The sequence below is a fragment of the Arctopsyche grandis genome, chromosome 11 (genome assembly GCF_051622035.1).
Source record: "Arctopsyche grandis isolate Sample6627 chromosome 11, ASM5162203v2, whole genome shotgun sequence".
Lineage (NCBI taxonomy): Eukaryota > Metazoa > Arthropoda > Insecta > Trichoptera > Hydropsychidae > Arctopsyche > Arctopsyche grandis.
Window position 1 is genome coordinate 15865327 of NC_135365.1, and position 21765 is coordinate 15887091.

Below are 21765 nucleotides of genomic sequence, written 5' to 3' on the forward strand. Positions count from 1 at the left end.
AGATGAAGTCCATGCAACTAAATCGTCAGATGACGTTCTTCGGAAATAGATAATGCTGAAGTTTCGTTAAAATTTTAGAAAATGGAAAATTTATTTTTTATATATTTATTTAGACAATCAAAATTATGTTTCTGTAATAGAGTAGATTGTAGTGGTTACGTTAATTCTATCCATCGAGAGGTTCCCGGGTTCAAACCCTGGGTTGATCTCTATCAGAGTTTACCAATTTATCTGATTTTAATGCTGAAACGGTTCATCATAAAATTAGTAAAACTGTCACCACCATTTGAATGTGATTTCAAATTTATAACCAATAATTTATATATTCACAAGTTTAATACCATAGGAGTCGCTCATGGTAAAATATACATATTTATGAATATCATATATATAATATCTCTATTCTGTGTCTGTGTGTGAATCTGTGTAAGATAAACTCGCCGTACTATATAATAGTCGTTTCAATTCGACATACATATGTACGTCACAGTTAAACTACTGTCAAAAAAATGTTTGAATATAATAAAAATATAATATCGAAAGAAAAAAAACTTCTATATATACTGTTTGCCACCAATGTTTCCTCTAGGCTAATATACGGTAAGTCTCTGAGAATTTAGCGTCATCTATTGAAAATTTATTTAATTAATTATTTTTTCCATTGATATTTCATATTGTTTATATGTAGGTAGGTAGGTAGATTGTTTTTACCTTTTTTTTCAAATTAAATATAAAAAATATAACGATCGAACACAGCACGAACACATTTCTTTTAATTTGTTTTTTTATTTAATAACTTAATATGCGATAACCCATGCGACGATACTTCAACGGGTACACCACTAGTAAATAAATAAAAATACTCGCAGGTGTTCAGCTCAATTTTGATTAGTCTCTGTTTGCAAAAAAATTAAAAGATTCTAGGGAAAATTGAACTACATATGTATGTATGTACCATAAAAGGAAAAAATGCACTGTAGATTATTTATGCATCTTGAGCAAATGTGCTTGTCGGATGTAGTGCATGCGTAAAGGCATGCGTTTCGAGTTGAACGGACCCGTTTTGATAAATTGCACGGAAAGCGTACGCATTCCCAAGACGGTCTTGCAACTTTTCGTGCGTCATATCATGTTACGTCACACACTCAAATCGGAGGAAATAATAAATTTTATAGGATATTTTCGAAATGTTCCGTCATTAGGGGGCTGCAAGGATAAAAATTACGTAAATAATAGAAATGACGCTTTAAAAGTTTTGGGAACAAAATATATATTATGATCCTTAAAGAAGCGAAGAAAATAAAAATGAAGTGTCCTCAGTCATATTATTGTATAGAGAAAACAAAGACAATAAACAAAATGGGGCTGGCACTGATAAGACATTTTCGACTTTCAGTCAACGGTATTGAACAAGTTTGGACGGCTAATTGCATGCATTGCATCATGCTAAGTTTTGAAATGAAAATTGAAAGCAAACGTCGAAAACGAAAATGACTAAGTGGAGACATGTGTAGCTATTACATATACATACATATTTTATCAACATCTTACATAAAAAAAATATTTTTTTATCAAATATATAACAAAAAATAAATAAAATATGCTTAAAAGAAATTAACTTCGCGAGTTGAATAAAATATTCCACGTTGACTGCAGCCTAAAACATTAAATCTGAAATTAAACTTGGAATTATTAGACAAGCTACAAAAAACGTAAAAATACTTTGAGTTTACATTAAAAACATTGAACATAGTTAAAAAGCTGAATATTTTCATACCATTCAGAACTATATTGATTATTTAAATTAATTTTATACAAAAATAAATGAATCGATTTTCAAAACACGAAAGAAGATTTTAGCCTAACGAAATTATTACAAAAAAACACGCAATAAAATCACTTTTTTATCATAATTTGTTGCTAATAACAGTCACTAGTAATTGGTGCTAATGGTGATGCATCGGATGCTGCGTACGAAGTACGGATATGCAAACGATAATATCCAATATAACTATAGATATACATATATGTGTAGTTAAATATGTGTAGTTTTAGCTTCATTCGTGAACGATATCAATGTGTTGGTTATTCATTGAATCGTTGAATATTTGCTTACGACTTTTGCATAGTATCGGGCTCGTCCATTATTCATCGACTCACATTGAATAAAAATTGAAAAAACAAGTGAATAAAAGTTCCAATGCACGTACGTACGTATATATGTATATTTGAAATTTTGTTAATTTTTTTCTCTTGCATAAAATAAATATCCCTCATTTTCTTCGACATTGAAAACTAGATTTACACATGAGCCGTTATAATATTATTTGAAAGTGACGGAAGTCCAAATTTCAGTTCCAAAAACACTATTTCTGTGAGCCTTAATTCACAAATTGTTATCACTTATTTTAATTCGATATGTCCAGAATCTCAGAAAAGGAGAATAAACGTATTACAGGCCAGCAGTATTTTTAAATACTAAATACTTTAATGCAAAACATTATATTAAATATTTCTCGAAATGAAGAAAAGTGGACTTATGCCGATTCGACTAGATTATTCCACTACAACTTAATTTTTAATTTTTAATTTATTTATTAATTTAATTTTTTAACATGTTTTAATTTTGTAGTTTTTCTATTTTTTTATTTTTTAATACGATCAAATAAGATCAAATAACCAAGGATCAATAGTTTCCAAAGCAGATTCCAACCATTTTCTGTTTTGAGATATCATAACGAGTGCAGAGTTTGCGGAATTTTGTTCCTCATCCATTAGAATACGATACAGTGCAAAAATGATGTACTGAAAATGAAAATATTTGTTCATGATTTCCGTTATGTTCAATTTAAATCATAAATTTTATAATTTCCTCACCTTATTTTCATTAATTTCCGTGACAATTCTTCGTTCTAAATTTGATATAATACTAGTCGTATCTACGCTGAAATAATAGCAATGTAAGAAAATCGTGTACTTTACTATATGTATAATATATTTTAATTGATGAAATAATTTAATTGAAATACAAACGTATTTTGTAAAAGTGTTAAGTTTTCCTATACATAATCAACAACAAGATTCAATCCGGTGGGACTTGAATTAATTATCGATTCGACAATTAGAGTACGATCTGATTTCAATATTTCATTGTCATCAGAAAGGGACATGTTTAAATATCTGAAATATAAATCAATAATAGTATACACGTAAATCGATATCATTACGTAGATATAATATGCATATTACAATTACCTCGTTAATAAGTGGTATTTTCTGTATAAGCTAATCCATTTAAAATACTGCTTTTTTCCAACTCTATAGTGGAATTTAAATATATCATCAAAAATAGTCCCATTCGTATTCGTATAGAACAATATATTACATCTTGTTAGTCTTATTAGTTTCAGATTTGATTTTTAATTTTGAGTTGAAGTTGATTTTTGGTTGAAATTTTAATCAATACAAATATACATATGTATATACTTACAAGGGTTCTGCATGAGAAATTTAAGTTTATTATACGCTCTAGTCCTGTAATTTACCAAGTCAGCATCACAAGCTAATTTCGATACAATTTCCCTGTTCATTTTTATAATAAGATCATCAATTTATATTTACGTCAAACGTTAATATTTAAAAAAAAAATTCTTGTTATTTGTGATACGAAAACCTGTAATTTTTATTTTTTGGGTCATTTTATCTTTTTTTTTTAGACTTAGAAATCATATTCAAATAGTGGTAACGTAGTAGGTAGAATGGTTTTGCCAATTTTTCGAGGAACCGTTACAAAAATGAAATTAGAAAAAAATTCAAACTCTGATAGGAAACAACCGATTTGGAATCACAAATATCCAAGTATGACAAGAAGCACTACAGAATTTACTCAGAATAATTTCTTTTTGGTCGAGGAAAACCTTGGGCGTGAGTCCGCGAGCCTCTCGGTGGTAAGCATTAACGCAACCACTAAGCTATATTTCTAGCTTTCTGAAATGACTTGTGGGTAGAATACATATGTATGTGTGAACATAATTTTAATGCTTAATTTTGGCTATATGAGCATGCTTTCTTTAGAATGCAATACTGCTAATTTCATCATTGCAAAACCGCTCACTTTAAATGGTAACGTCCAAAATAATAGTAGATAATAAAATCCAAAAGGACTTATAATATTGTAAGGCAGTCTTTGTGGAGTTATCATAATTGCGTTATATGGATGCGATATACAAGTATTGTATTTGTGCGTTTGTTAGTAAGATGAAATTGCTAAAGTATGATTTGACACTCATACGTGACATTTCAGTCTATTTGACGGTTGACAGCAGAGAATTGTTTATTATTACATTTCTCTGCTTGAAAGACATAGACTTTTGAATGTATCGTCACCTAAATCTGGAGTCGGAACAGCTAAGCGTACAATCTCATCTCACACAATTTTTTTAATATTTGAACGTTCATTTACCTTGAAAAGGTAATAATTTTCAGCAGCCGGCATCATAATATTCAAAAAATTCAATCCCACATTCACAGTGGACCACGGCACATAATCCAATTCTTCTCGTAAATAATTCATCAGTTCAAACGTTGTATTGAAAGGCTGAAAGCAAAAACTTTCGATAAATATACCATATCTGAGATGAATATAACATAAAGCATATAACATAAACATAAATATAACATAAAGCAAAGCAATATAACATAAATATTAGCCAGCAGCATAGCTCGGTCGTTAAGCGTCTGCCTAATATCGAGAGGCGCCTGGTTCCATCCCATGAGCTGACCTCAATTGAAAAGAGTATATCTGTAGTGCTACTGGTCGACCTGGATATTTGTCGAACTCCAGGTCGATCGTTTCCTATCAGAGTTTGCCAATTTTCTCTGATTTTATTGTTGAAACGGTTCCCGATTAAAAATTGGCTAAAATCCTTCCTACCTACATACTATGTCACCATTATTTGAGTATGATTAATGTACATACAATAAAATTTATTTACATTTCATAAATGTCTCGTTAATTTGCGAGTTTTCAGTGTCTCATAATTCAGCGACTTGTATAATAAAAATGCTGTATTGTTTGAAATTGGTCAGGAAGGTGCATTAGGGTTTACTTGTAAGGATTTCCTGGTATAAAATGTAATAAAAAAAAATAACTTCAAAAGGGAAAAAATATACAATCTTAAATATCTTAGCAAATTCCAAGGAATCATCAATCAATTGCGAATATTCAATCAATATTAGCAATCATCAATCAATAGCAAATTAGGAATCATCAATCAAGATTCCAAGGAATCATCACTTAGGAAATGAATTCCACTGAAACTTTTGCTTTTCAAAGCTGTGCTTAAAAGTTCATAATTTTTCTCACTGTACAACACTCGATAGTAACCTAGTAATGAAAAACAAACAAATATATGAACGACCAGAAACTGCATAATACTATGTATGGATGTATATTTAAACTATTATACTAAATATGCCAATTTGTTGCCTATGGATGATGAACCAATCGTCTTCGTCGACGACTAAATGTAATTTAAACACATAAACTTTCGGATCGAACCAAGCTTGGGTAGATGTGTTTTCGAACGAAATATTTTTAGTGCCTCAAGTTATGGGTATCTCCCACATTTCGCCAGTCGATATAGACGTTTTTTGATGCGACTCTTAAATTTATCTCAGCATGTTATTGAACGTAGTTTGCATTTGTTTTGTTGCTCAGTGTTATCAATTGAATCCTTACAATTTTTCTATATGTACATATGTATATATGTATATGTATGTACATACATAGATGCATACTATCACTTTTTATATTGTCGCAGTTGTTATGTGTTTCCTGTAATTTTCCGTGAAGAATTCATTAGATTTTAAAACAGAGGCCGCCACACGGTCCGTACATTTCTGCCAAAGACACAAAATTCGAAATCTCTCCATTGGAAATGTCTATTTTATGCGTTCGAGATTGTAGTTGTCGACGTTGTAATTGAGCGAGGGGCGATATTTAGTGCCGGACCGTTAACCCTCTATGTCGGCGACCCACAAAGGAATCAATTTGATAGTTGATGAGCGTCGTGACATGGCATGGGAGGATATTGATTGCCACAAAGCCTCCCAGTACACACTGCACCCATTGTAGAAAGGAAATCGGAAAACCATAATCCAAATCTAAGCCCTTTAACGCGACGTTTTTAATCATCATGAACTCCAATTTTACTAAATATTTAGGACTACTGTCGATATTTCAACGTGTGGATTCTGAGGATAGAAATTTCAATCCATATATTATTTTTTCTATTATATACATTTCATTAATATGTGCTATGACAGGAATTGTATTTATATAATATAATAGAGACATATATGGACAGCCAACAAACACAAAATCGTGAGAAATATATTTTTACAGAATATGTGTTCGGGTCCGGTATGGACCATGTTCGGGCCTGTATCAGGATTGTGGTCGGGTTCCAGAATGATGAAATGAAATGCTTGCTTCTCTCTTTGTCTTACATTTATTTGTAATTTAAAAAGTACACTTTTCTTTGTTGCTGCATGAGGTGCGTGCCGACGACTGTAATGTGTATGAGTGGGTCTCGAGTGACTACTTTCACGTGTCACTGCTTCTGAACTGCTCAGTGATGTGAGCAGTTCGTCTAAGAGGACTGTATAGGTTGACTACCTCCACGTGTCTGTCTGACTGAGCGTGAGCATTGCACCTTATAGAGCATTACACTGAATGGAGGGGGAAATAGTTCGTAACAGCCATGAATGCAAGTCTGTCCAGTATGTAATATGTAGGTGTAGCATATTTATAAGTATCAATAAATTCTATATGATGCTATAAATAGAAGGGGGGGGGGGAGAGTATAAGTATATTAAAATATATACGCTTGCATTTATGGTCAAAACTGACTTGGCAGTTGAATGTGATCGTTAACTTGTTCCCGTTGTTTTGCCACAAATATACATATGTATTATGTACGTCTTACAGTTTTTTTTTATTTTATGGGATACATATTCATAATATTTGAGGTTTTTATCAATATATATCGTCTAGAATGTAAACTGCCAAGAAAATATACAACCCAAGTGATTATTTTCGTAATTTAAACCATCCATAAATATAATAACAAAATAAATTATAGCGAATGCTTGTATTTTTATTAAATTTCCTCGGGAATCCTCCATCCGTATAATGGAACTAGATTTTTCCACTATAACTTAATTTATATTCTGATTCTATAACTATAAATTTTATAATGAAATTTTTAAAAAACCAGACAGCTTCATGTCGTGAAAGCAGTCATGATATTGTACTCTATTTTCATTTGCTGATAGTAAAGTTTAAATTATCAATTAAAACTTTACCTAACGGGGTTTATTATGTTTCAATATTCTCTGTGTCGATTCAGCTTGTTTATTTGTGAATGTACGTATAATACATGCATGTGCTTTGCTTAATTACATAAATATAGAATGTCTCAAAATAGGAAATTGATATATTATATTTTATATACAGGGGGACAAATGAAACAACACCTCATTTTCATACATACTCGCAATACATTGAAAAATGGCGTCATGGTGGAATATTAAAACGGCCTAGTGAAATTAGCCCTTAAAAGTCTCAACATGGAGCCAACATCCTCCCCTTCCTTTCAAAATAATTTAGTTATTAGAACTTTTACATCGGAGAATGAGATGTTTTTCCAATTATAATACAAAACATCAACTGTTTTATTATTAATTAAACAATATTGTACAAAATTTTATAAGAAGAAAAAAATAAGTATATATTGTATAGTCTAAGATTCACTTACATAGGTTCATTCATGAACATACTAGTTTATTCACACACGAACTATTGGATTTAGTTAATTAAGTGTCAAAAGTATAATTTAGTTATTAAGTGTCAAAAGTCAAAAGTAAATAGACTCACCAGGTGTCGCAAGAAACCTTTGATCTGTCTAAACGCCAAGTATTTATAAGGTAAATCCTTTTTAATCGCATTACAGCGTTGCTATAATTCCCGTTTCCGCTAATATTAAAAGTATTCTAACCTAGGGTAAGTAGATACACAAAGGATGGGACAAACGATTGAGAATACTTAAACGTACGTATGCCTAGTAATATGTGTATGAACAAACTATTTACATATGTAGTTCATTTGTCAATCTGTTCATTTGTGTATACTAAATCTGGCCAGATTAATTCGTGTATGAACAAAATAATATATTCGAAATGTACATTTGGTCTGTAATATACATACATAGTAAGGTACGTATGCATTTATGTACATAAGAGGAATATAATATTACATAGCCATAGGACGTATCGATTTTGCTTTGAGATTCAATTATCTATACTCGCGTATTTTATCGGATTGTGAAATGCAAGTTTATGGGCATTTCCGTCAAACTAATAATTAAATTATGGCAATTTCCGTCGATGGCCTAAATACGTATGTGTATGTATGTATGTATCCATCAAACGACAGGGGATATATGTACATAACTGAAACTGCATTCAAAATAGCCACCAAAATCGATCAAACTACAATCACTGTCTGTGCCGTTTTCATTCATTTTCAAAACAATGCGCGTCAGATATGACTGCGAAATGAACATCGTGATATTATATCATCTCATTTGCTTTTGAAGAAGTCGTAACTTTCCTAAGTCGTTTCCTTCGGTGATGAGAATCGTAATTTTCACCGATTTGCGAACACTTTCTCAGCACGGTGATTCCGTGATAAAAAAAATTTTACGTAAATCTTTTTTCATTATTTTTTTAGAGGCTTTGCATTTCAAACAACTCAAATGTTCTGAAATCTAAAGATCGAAATTAATATTATATTAATTTGTTGTATGTTAGTTATAAGCCACACTGCTTTTTAAGTCAACTACATAATATGTATTATATAATGTGGCTAAACAGAAACAAGGCCTTCCCGATAATAGTGACAGTTAAGTGTCCCATAAACGATAAAATTGCTGACCGTTGTCATGCGGAAAAACCATATGATAGATTTGCTGTACAGTTTGTTGTATAAAAGCTGAAAATGTATCATTTATGGTTCACTTAAATTGACCCATTCGTAAAACGTACAATAGTAAAGTTAATTAATTTCATTAATTGCTTATATGATCAGGGCTATCAAGGAGTATCATATACACTTTTACATTGGGCTAGAGTAACGGTTTTATGATACCGTGAATCCCTGTGCTGAAACTAGTCTGAATACCGGGATTACCTGGCAGAAAATTGTTTAAAAATTTTATTTCTACATAATATTATTATTTTAACAGTGATTTAGTAATTCAAATGAAGGATTCACTTGCTTGTCTAATAAACAATCGCCGGACTCGTGTTTCTTCTTTATTCCAGTTTTCGCATGAGGGCAAACAGCATGATATGAATAAAGACACATTGTTAAATTTTGAGCGCTTAAATAAATCATCAATAATAAACATAGTTGTTAGCATGTCCAAATCGGAAGATGATACTTAAGAGCCAGATATATAAATAATAGACGACGACATAGAGAAATTCGAACTAGAAGTTGAACAGTCCTTGCTAGAAAAACTTGATAAAGCAATTAACTGTGTCAAAAAAACAAAAACATTAGATTTATTAAATACTAGCTGTATTACCCGGCTTCGCTCAGTGTTTATAATATAAACCGCTTAAACATGACTAAGCTAATTTAATTAAAAAAAAAAAAAAAATTAAAAAATTAAAAAAAAAAATTAAAAAAAAAATTAAAAAAAAATCAAAAAAAAAATCTAAAAAAAAATAAAAAAAAAATCAAAAAAAAAATTTAAAAAAATCAAAAAAAAAATCATTTTTTTTTTTTTGCCTTCTAGGGCTTCGCCCTCGGCACCCCCCTGAGCCTTTGCCTTCTAGGGCTTCGCCCCTCCACGCCCCATGAGCAATTGCCGTTTAGGGCTTCGCCCCCATGATCAGTTGCCTTTTAGGGCTTCGCCCCTCCGCGCCCCCATGATTCAAAGCCGTCTAGGGCTTCGCCCCCCTTAGTTAATGCCTTTTAGGGCTTCGCCCCCCGCGCCCCCAAGATTAATTGCCGTTTCGGGCTTCGCCCCCCTTAGTTAATGCCTTTTAGGGCTTCGCCCCTCCGCACCCCCATGATTAAATGCCGTCTAGGGCTTCGCCCCCCCTAGTTAATGCCTTTTAGGGCTTCGCCCCCCGCGCCCCCAAGATTAATTGCCGTTTAGGGCTTCGCCCCCCTTAGTTAATGCCTTTTAGGGCTTCGCCCCTCCGCGCCCCCATGATTAAATGCCGTCTAAGGCTTCGCCCCCATGATCAGTTGCCTTTTAGGGCTTCGCCCCTCCGCGCCCCCATGATTAATTGCCGTCTAGGGCTTCGCCCCCCTTAGTTAATGCCTATTAGGGCTTGCGCCCCATGAGGCTGGGCCCCCCGGGCCCCCTTCGGGGCCCCACGGGGCTGCGCCCCTTGTGGCGCCCCCTTTTGAGCCCCATGGGGCTGCGCCCCATGAGGCTTGGCCCCACGGGGCTGCGCCCCTTGTGGCGCCCCCTTTTGAGCCCCATGGGGCTGCGCCCCATGAGGCTGGGGCCCCACGGGGCTGCGCCCCTTGTGGCGCCCCTGGCGGGGCCCCATGAAGCTACTCGCCTTGCGCCCCCGCGGGGGTGAATCCATTGAAACGAAAAAAACAAATCGGCGCCCATGGATCGAAAAAAAAAAAATCGAATCACGTGTTCGATGACGTCACCGATCTACGGACGACGACGACGACGAAAACGACGACCAAGGATACATACAAAGTCTCTTTCCAAATTATAGATTAGATAGAGATAGATAGAACGGAGCTTCAAAATTTTAGAATAGGGAAGCGTCGAGTAAGCCTCGAAAATTGTTATTACAAATTTAAGTTCCATACCACCCGCCAGTGTGAAATCTAAGGGTGTTTATTCAGCATGAGGAAAAATCGTGGCTAAAATAACCTTAATCACTTTAAGTTTACTTCAAACTTATTAAAAAAAAAAGTATATTCAGTACTACATATATAATAAAAAAAATAATAAATAAATAAATGAATACTGCGTACTATATTTTTTTCATTTAATTTTGTTATTTATACTTGTGTTTTATTATATATTGTAATTATAAATATTTTATTTGTGTATGTACATATGTATGTATGTGCGTATTATTATTTTTTTTAAATAAATATGAAAATATGCAATTGACCTTTTTTTCTAATACATTTAATTTCTCGGTGCTAGCACCGGGATCCCGAGATCGAAAATCCCCAGCACCACAATCCCAGTGCTGAAGAAACCTTCCGGGATTGGAAGCACTAGTGGGAACATGAAAAAGAGTGACTAAGTGCATTCGTGAGTGAACAATAGAGACCGCGGATTAGGCTAACGGGACTCAGTAAGTGCCTGTACAAAGGAAACGATGGAGTTCTCACAGACCTGGGCGAGTGCGTGCGTAAACAATAGACTCGTCAGGGAAGACCTTTAAGTTCCTAGACAATAGATGTCGGAGTAAGACTGATCAACGATTTTCAGCATTACTTAAAAAAAACCTTCACCAAAAGACGAAAGTAATGTACATATTCTCAGAAATATTTTACACGGTTCGTTTAAAGCGCTCCATTGAGTTTTTATTTTCCTCACCGAGATTAGAGGAAAACATAAATTTATAGAAAGCTATTAAAAAGGGTCAAGCAAATTTAATAAAATGATGAAAGCGTTGCTGTTTAAGGAAAGTGAGTCAACTGTCATGATGTCGTATTGTACTATAGAAAAACTTTGAAAATCCAAAATGCTAAGAGCCCCGTCCAATCTCCTGCTGCTTCTGTGCGTCAATCCGCCACTATTGGGCTATATTAGATTAAGATCTACCAAGGAAATCAAATCAACATAAAATGATTTAGAAGAGTGTCTTATCAGAGCGCATTGACGATGACGCCAAGAAATCGCGCAAAAATGATGTGAATAATTGCGATTATTAGACAATGAATCAACAGGGCAGGGCGTTTACGACGCAATAATTCAGGAACGAAATCGGAGCGATAAAGACTTTGGCAGAATTAAAATAAATATTGTTATCGACCGGTTTATAATCTGCCTTTTGTTTTATTGCATCTTTTACGACGACTATAAAAAGCAACACTCTTAGCGGATGAAACGTTTCATTTCGTCGTCGTAAAGATACACTCAATATAATATTTATGCATAATATAAGATAGCCTTACCGAGAGTGCTCGGAAAATTATAGGCCAACAAGAAGACCCGACCCGATGAGTAGAATTTGCTGAAACTTTGCGTTTGCATTACGTCTTTTTCAAAGGAAGGGAATGGAGAGTTTGACGTAGTATACAAAAGGTTGAACGTCATTAAAGGTGTTGCAAGTATTCACAAGCAGAAACTTATGGCTCTTCTTCGTTATTAATTATTCTCACAATATCGACGCTCTCTTACAATATAAATTCTTATATGAAAGTGTCTACTTTAATTAGAAATTCTATATTTTTTCAACTACTTTCTATGGATGACATGCATCGACGTACATAATATGAATTCATAAGTCAGCTGTATTTCATTTCGATAACAAAACAACATATCTACGCGTATAAAATATTTATATACAATTGAAATAATAAAATATATGAAGAAAGGAGGCTAAATTTATCACTATCTAATTTTTTTTTATTTTCTTTAAGAGCTTTCCAATGTTATCTTTCTTTACTATTGAGACGGCTCTAAATGAAAATTGGCCTATCTTAATCACAAATTCAGTTTGGTTTTTTGATTCAGACTTGATTGTTGAAAAACTTTTTGTTTATTTAACATTCATTTTTGCCATATATGCCATGACAGGTTGCTCTAAGTCGACACATATGGTCAAAATTTTGTACATAAGTACTAAACGCTACAATATAATTAGTATGGGTTTGGTGCAAACGATCGACAAGCGCCAGACAGACTGAACCGCAGATTAACTGGATGGCTGCTTTAAACGCAATTCTCGACTTCACGAATGACAGATTGCACATCAGATTACGAGTAACCTTTCGATGTGCACAGATGCAGTTATTAAAATGGTAATTATTAAAATTGAGTTGGATATTTCTGGCGAGTTTAATAAGGAAAAATTCGGAACTAAAGTATCAGAAGCACAGAACGTATACAGGGTAGGTATGTCGGGACTTCGAGTAGATTTCGCTTAGTGTAAGTGCGAGCAGTGCGCACGCATAAGGTACACGTGTCGTTAATCTGTTGTTCAGTCTGTCTGGCGCTTGTCGATCGTTTGCACCGCATCGGTATACATACATAAAATATATGTAGGTAAACAGATTTTATTTAAATATCAACAAATTCCTTACAAATATAATCAAACCTCGCAAGCGTTCACTTCGTTTTTATATGCTTTATGATTACATGATAGTATCCTTATGACAGCATAGTTCTACTTTGTGAGCATTGTTATAAATAATAATTTTATCGAAATATCATATTTTAAATACATATACATATACATATGTTACAGTTGAAGTGTGCATATCTTCCAGCTGTAATATATTTTGACTAGTTGGAATATATTCGTTCTAATCCATGTATGTTGATTCACATGGAAAATTATATTTCAACTGGTTAAAATATATTAAAATTGAAAATACAGTTCAATTATAATTTGGCACCAGGTTAGATGGAGAGGTTAGGTTTTCGTGAAAATGTCACCCAACTAGTAAATTGAGTTGGAAAGTCATATTTTTTTTCTTTTTAACACATTCTTAGAGTTATCGTAATTGGATAGTCATTACCTTTATTCGTAATACCCAGTAAATATTAATTCTAAATCATTCAATAAAACATCAGAGCTGTCAAGTGTTATAGTGTTATATTACTACTAGCGCACATTGTAGAAAGTGTACTTGCACTTGTAGAGATATAATTTACTAATTTAATTGTGTTCGAATATGAATGACCTGAAGCTCCAGTTGGAATATATTACTACTGAAAATACACTTCGATTGTAACATATAAACTAAGTAGGCTGAAGCAAAAATGCAAATTTTGTATTTTCCGCGATGAACGTAGTGGAAAACATTTATCATATCAAAGGAACGTTGAATAAAAAATATCATCAATGTTCAGTCCCTCCAATCAATCGATTTATCACAACAAAAATTCGGGAAAAATGAATTTTTCATATTGTTTTACTATTTATAAATATACGCACTCAATAATCATTATTGCAGTTGAATTGTGATTTTAATGAGTTTTGACTCATTCAGTCACAAAATCTCATATATTATATGTACAGCGCACCACGCTCACTATGAACACAAAGCGGTCTTTTCAGAAAATCATAATTTTTTTCATGACCCCGTCGTTATTTTGATTGCAAAAGTTTTTGAGCACTTTTTTGTGTATCTATTCTTTATTTTAAGTACAAAAAGTTTCGAAAAAATGTATGAATTTTATGAAATATAATAATAATAACTTTTTATTCCAGACGATAGGGAGAATATTGCAATCCCCATCATCCATATTAATAACTAGTTGTTTTACCGGGCTTCGCTCAGTATTTGTAATATAAACGGCTTAAACATGGCGAATCTAATAGTAACATATGTATATACGGGGTTTGGTGCAAACGATCGAAAAGCGCCAGACAGATTGAACCACAGATTAACTGGATGGCTGCTTTAAACGCAATTCTCGACTTCACGAATGAAAAATTGCACATCAGATGACGAGTAACCTCTCGATGTGCACAGATGCAATTATTAAAATGGTAATTATTAAAATTGAGTTGGATCTTTCTGGCGAGTTTTTAATAATTTAATAAGGAAAAATTCGGAACTAAAGTATCAGAAGCACGGAACGTATACAGGGTAGGTATGTCGGGACTTCGGGTAGATTTCGCTTAGTATAAGTGCGAGCAGTGCGCACGCATAAGGTACACGTGTCGTTAATCTGTGGTTCAGTCTGTCTGGCGCTTTTCGATCGTTTGCACCGCATCGGTATGTATGTACGTCACAGTTAAAACACTGCCAACAAAAAGTACAAATACAATAACAGATCAACAAAAAACTTCTATATATACTGTTACCAATGTTTCCTTTGGGGCAATAAATCTCCGAGAATTTAGTGCCATCTATTGAGAATTTATTTAATTAATTATTTTTTCTATTGTTGTTTTATTTTGTTTATTTATTTATTTAAAGTTAAGACCAGTGTAGCATTACAGGAATTCCTAATGCGTCACAATGGTCAAATATATAACAGAAAAGAAACAAAATAAATACTCAAGAAATTAGACATGACAAAAATAAAACATATACATATTTATGTATATATATATATATATATATATATATATATATATATATATATATATATATATATATATATATATATATATATATATATATATATATATATATATATATATATTAGATAGGGATAATAATAAGCAAGAATACAATCTAGTAAATAAGGAAATTAAAAAGAGAATAGTCAGGGATGTCAGGGATTTTAACAGCAAGCTAATAGAAAATACCATTAAGAATAACCGTAGCCTGAAAAAGTGCAAACAGGATCTTTTCTTAGGCAAAAACCAAATGATCGCAATCAGATCAGAGAGCGGAGTAATAATTAGGAATAGAGAAGAAATCATAGATAGAGTTTACACGTTCTATGCAAAACTATACGAGAACAACAACGGCCAATTCCCCGCTCTGGAATCGACACACGGCCAAAGGGTTCCTGCAGTATTGCCTAGCGAAGTAGAGGCCGCGCTAAAAACTGCAAAGAACGGTAAAACCCCAGGGGAAGATAATATTCCCATTGACTAAAATGTGGCGGCCCCCCCCTAATTAATATCTTAGCTAGGCTTTTCAGCAAATGCATCCAGAAACAAGCTATACCAGAAGGATGGAATAACGCAACTATCATTTTAATACACAAAAAAGGCGACAAAAGCGATATCAAGAACTACCGACCCATTAGTCTACTTTCAGCGGTCTACAAGCTCTTCACGAAGGTTATTACAGAAAGGCTGAAGAATATCCTCGACGAGAACCAACCTATAGAGCAGGCAGGGTTTAGGGCAAATTTCAGCACAATGGACCACCTCCAAGTAGTTGGCGAACTAATCGAGCGCGCCAACGAATATCAACGGCCATTGTGCCTAGGTTTCGTCGATTATGAGAAAGCTTTCGATACAGTTAGTCATAATGCAGTACTTCGCTCTAAAAACACAGGGAGTGCCGGAACCCTATGTGGGACTGTTAGCTGCAATATATAAGAATGCCACAGCTTCGGTTAAAATTTTTTCAGGTACAGATAGATTTAGCATAGGAAAAGGAGTAAGACAAGGAGATACAATCTCGCCCAAGTTATTCAATGCGGTGCTTGAGGGAGTTTTCAGAAAATTGGATTGGGATACAGCCGGAGTAAGCATCAATGGTCGCTTTTTGAGTCACCTTCGGTTCGCAGACGATATAGTTCTAGTTGCTCGTGATTCAGCTGACCTACTCATCAGACTAACACAGCTGGACAGGGAAAGTAGAAAGGTAGGATTAAAAATTAACGTAGATAAGACTAAACTAATGTTCAATAGTTATTGCATGCCTGATAGCATCCCCTTAGATGATAAACCAGTAGAAGTAGTAAATAATTATTTATATTTAGGTCAAATAATTGACATGTCTGGTAGTAAAAATGAAGAGATAAAGAGACGTATGAAATTAGGGTGGAGTGCATTTGGACGGATGAATGCTGTTTTTAAATCAAAAATGCCACTCTGCCTGAAGAAAAGGATCTTTGATCAATGCGTTTTGCCAGTGATGACGTATGGATGTGAAACTTGGACACTGAACGCCAAGATGCAAAATAAAATCCAATGCACTCAAAGAAGTATGGAACGCTGTATGCTTGGCATAACGAGGAAAGACAGGAAGCGGAACACGTGGGTGAGAAATATGACAAGGGTAGTGGACATAGTGGATAGAGTGAAGAGATTGAAATGGCAATGGGCGGGTCACGTAGCTAGGAGGATGGACGAAAGGTGGACAAAAGAAGTGCTTGAATGGTACCCGAGAGGAGGCAAAAGAGTAAAAGGAAGACCGCAAGGAAGATGGGTGAACGAAATTAGGAAAATGTGCGGAATGAGATGGATGAGTGTTGCGCAAAACAGAGACGAGTGGAAGCGTGTTGGAGAGGCCTTCATCCAGCAGTGGATGGCGAATGGCTGTAAATGATGATGATGATGATGATGATGATATATATATATATATATATATATATATATATATATATATATATATATATATATATATATATATATATATATATATATATATACATATATAAACAAACAACAAATTTAATATAATCATAATAAGCTTTATGATAGCGGATAATAATAATAATTACAAATTATAAAAAAACAACAAAGAAGGGAATCTATATATAATATATAAAAATGAATGTCTGTGTGTGAACTGATTACGATGGAACTTTCAGGATTTGTTGTATGCATGTTCGGAAAGATTACTGTGAAAAAAAAACGGGAACGGAAACGGGAAAAACGGGAATGGGTGTCATTGCAACACTATAATTTCGCGTCGCGACCAACGTGTTCTCTGTCTGCGTTTTTCCAACAAATGGGAACGGGAACGAGAACGGGATGGGGAACGGGAACGGGAATTGCATGCGTTATTGTGGCGTTGCAGCAGCATGCCGGGTTCAGCTAGTGTCTTATAAAATAAAAAAGAGAAAGAAAAATAAATATAAACATATGTACATACATATATAAACACAGACAAAAATACATTTAAACATAATCATAAAAAACAATAGCAATTAATAATAGCAGATAACGTAAAAATATCAAATATAAAATATATGTAGGTAGACATACCAACGGTAGTTTTTACCATTGTTTTCATATTAAACAATTAAATATAAGTATTAAATTAAATAAAAAGGTATTTGAAAAAATACGACCGCGTTCGGAGCGAACACAGGACCAACACATTCCTTTTAATTTGTTTTTAATTAATAAATTAGTATGCCCTAGCCCACGGAATGATATTTCATCGGGCACAACAATAGTTAATAAATATAAGGGTACGCACCGAATCGAGTATACTTTAAACATTCCATTTGACTATTATTTACGTTTCAATCTTGGCAAAAGCATCTGGTTCCGGTCTTTTAACATGTCCATATATAAAAACTTAGTATAAATATAAAAATTTCGCTATATAAGGGTTGGTTTTCTACCCCTGTTAGTCGCCATGCGCGCTACGCGCTACGGTTCCGCTTGTTGCTACGACAGTTACTCGCCAGTCACTCGCCAAAGCTTTCGGCCGCGAAAGCCTTCACCACTACTGGCCGCGAATTACTTATCTACTTTCAAACAACGTCCTATCCAACCATTAACTAAAATTTCCATAAAAAATAAATATCGAAGAGAAATGTAAACGTATCGGGTTCACTATCTCGCCTTTAAATTAAATTTCTTTCATATATTTTTTAATTTTCATTTTTTTTTTCGCAAATTTATTCAATTCTGAGATGACTATCACACAAATTCATCGATGATGATTCGCACACACATACGGTGAGTTTTAACTTTCTATTATATCTACATATGTATTTATGAATGTGAATTTATGTATGCATAGTACAAATTTTGAACACAAAACTTTGCCTACTATGAACGAGACATGCAAATCGTACTTGATTGTACTACATTTACTTTCAAACAAAAAGTATATATATATATATATATATATATATATATATATATATATATATATATATATATATATATATATATATACATATATATACACATATAAAATTTCAGAACCAAATTAAAGAATAAAAGATCGACACAATTTATTTTATATATTGAACAAAAAAAAATTAATTTTATTCCTATGAATAAGTAAGAATAATAAGTAGATACTGTAAATGAGTATAATAATATTATTCCACTTGAATAATGAATATTTTCAATTAACATTAACATTAATTTATATTAACATATTTTTTTTAATTTTATATATTAAATAATAATATATAAAATATATCATATTAACATAATTTTTTAATTTTATAAAAACGTAGTTATTTTATTCCAATACATATACGGTATATATTACATTTATATTTTAGCAAAAGAATAATAATTATATGCATAACAAATCAAAGTATTAAATTTCAAAAAGGTAAAGAAAACAGGAGTTTAATGATTAAATCAAGATTAGTCTCGACCGAATATGAATTTATTATCATACATGAAATATAATATTCAACATGCTATCATATAGGTATATGTATGTAAGTACATTTGAATACGACTTTATTTCATACTCACATATGTATGTATGTATAATATATGTAAGTGCATTGAAACATCCATATTTCGATGAAAATTCGAGAAATATAATATTATATAATGCGTTTATTTCCAGGGCACATTTAAGCCCGTATTTGCCTTTTGTCTCTTTAAATGTCGCGTACTACATCGCCTTATCATCTTCAGAATGTTTCACAGCACACCCGTCGTTTTAATTAAGCCTTTAGAAACCACCCGAAACCTTCGAGGAAATATCGAAAAATTTGAAATTCGAATGACGATGTGAAACAGATTCGTTCGAATATGAAAATATTACGTAACGGGACGTTCGTTTCCATTGAATATCCCAGTTTGCGACCCCATTGTTGAATCGTGTTTTATACGTGACTATATGTATGATGTGTAGACCGTATCGTTATATTGTTGAAGCACTTTGCTGAAGCGAAATTCAACAAGTAGCTTAAAGCTCGCAGGCTTTGCGTTGCGTCGACTCGTGCAACTAACTTAAAACTTTTGCACGGCTCGGCCTGCGGCTCGTTTTCAACCAATAAAGATGCCACTCTCTGAAAAAGTGTCCACCACAATTCGAGTGGCACTTATGGAATTCTGAAAAGACCTCAAAAATTAAATAACACGGAAATTTCATCATATTCTACCCCTTTGATGTATATATCCATACGTACATATATACTTAAGTACTTTAGTATGTATGCATATGGAAGTGACGTAATTCGAACATTGGTATTTAATCACTTGTATAAGATTTTACACTAACCGCACTGTGATGGATAACGAGTGGCCAGGACTTATATTTTAGTTTATTTCTCCAAATATACTGAATGCAGGGTCTAATTATTTTATGAATACTTCATCAAAACCGCTATGATTTGAATTATGCCATTACGAAATAAAAACATTGATCAATATCAACAGAAATAATTAATTTAGTGGCCCTTTGTACCCTCACAGATGATAGAGGGGGGAATTCAGTACGCAGTGCGCTCAACGCTCAATGATGACTCTGATTTTGCGGGTCATTTATTCGTCGTTTAATATACGATAAAATGAGTTTTATAGGTAATTACAATAATTAACGTCGTTGATTTTGGATTATTTCAACTTAAAACACATATTTTTAACTGGACGCTTGGAGTTTGATTAGCAAATTTTTTGAGCAACAGTAAAGCAAGTGTTAAAACAAAACAAAATATTTGAAGTTACATATATCACAGCTAGTTAAAATCTATTTTTGCACAAACTTCTTTATAATCTGTCTCAAATATTTTAGTAGTTTATATTTGATTTTGATTTTTAAATGCTTTTTATTATTACGAAATTATGTTCACAATACATCTTATATCTATTTTAATAGCTACTGATCTACTGATCATTTTCTATTTTACAATTTAATTTAATTTGGTTAGTAATCATAGTATTATCTTATTCTAATAGTTGTTTATATTAATGATCATTCTATAAACCTAATTATAAGTAGTTTATATTTAATGATCATTCTATAAACCTAAATTTATAGATTTATACTTGAAAATCGAGCACGAACTTATGCAATCTTCCATAATAAGGTGTGCAAAGTCTCAAAATTAATATAATGCTTAAATTAAAAAAAAATCATCCTCTTATCTTATTATCCACTGCTGGATGAAGGCTTCTCCGACAAGCTTCCATTCGTCTCTGTTTTGCGCAACTCCCATCCACCTCATCCCACACTGTTATTTTCGTCTATTCATTCTCATTGCGGCCTTTATTTCACCCTATTACATTCTATCGGATGCCGATCGAGCACTTCTTTCTATTGTCCGATCTTCTAAGTAAGTGACCCGCCCATTGCCATATTTTTATTCTCACCATTACATATTTTGGACATAGGACAATTATGATGATTACTTATCATTTTAAAGACTTCGATTAAGTCACCTCTCATTGTTTTCGTTTCACGTGTTATTAATATTAGCCAACATATTTTTCAATTTTACTCTTAAAAGTACCAGGGCGGCGACCTGGCTCAAAAAGAAGTACCAGGGCGGTGACCTGCCCCGACCTGGCTCGACTACACCACTGATTATATCCTATCTGAAGATTTTATCTAATATATCGGGTTGTAAGATTCATCACAGTTGAATGTTAGTATTTATTATTTGATTGGTTGTGTTGCGTAGGGGTGGGTGGAGAATCCAAATAAAGGGCCAAAGTCGCTTCACAGCATTTATTGGGTGATTAAGGAGATCCTGAAGTATTTGCAGCGTGCATGCTGCATGCGTCTTTGGCCGGGCTTAGGAGATCCACGCACTGCCAGTGCTCCATCCACAATGCCTTCATATGGCCTAAGTACCTGCTTATAGAGGGCAGGTCACTCACTGCATCTTCCTCAACGAGTTT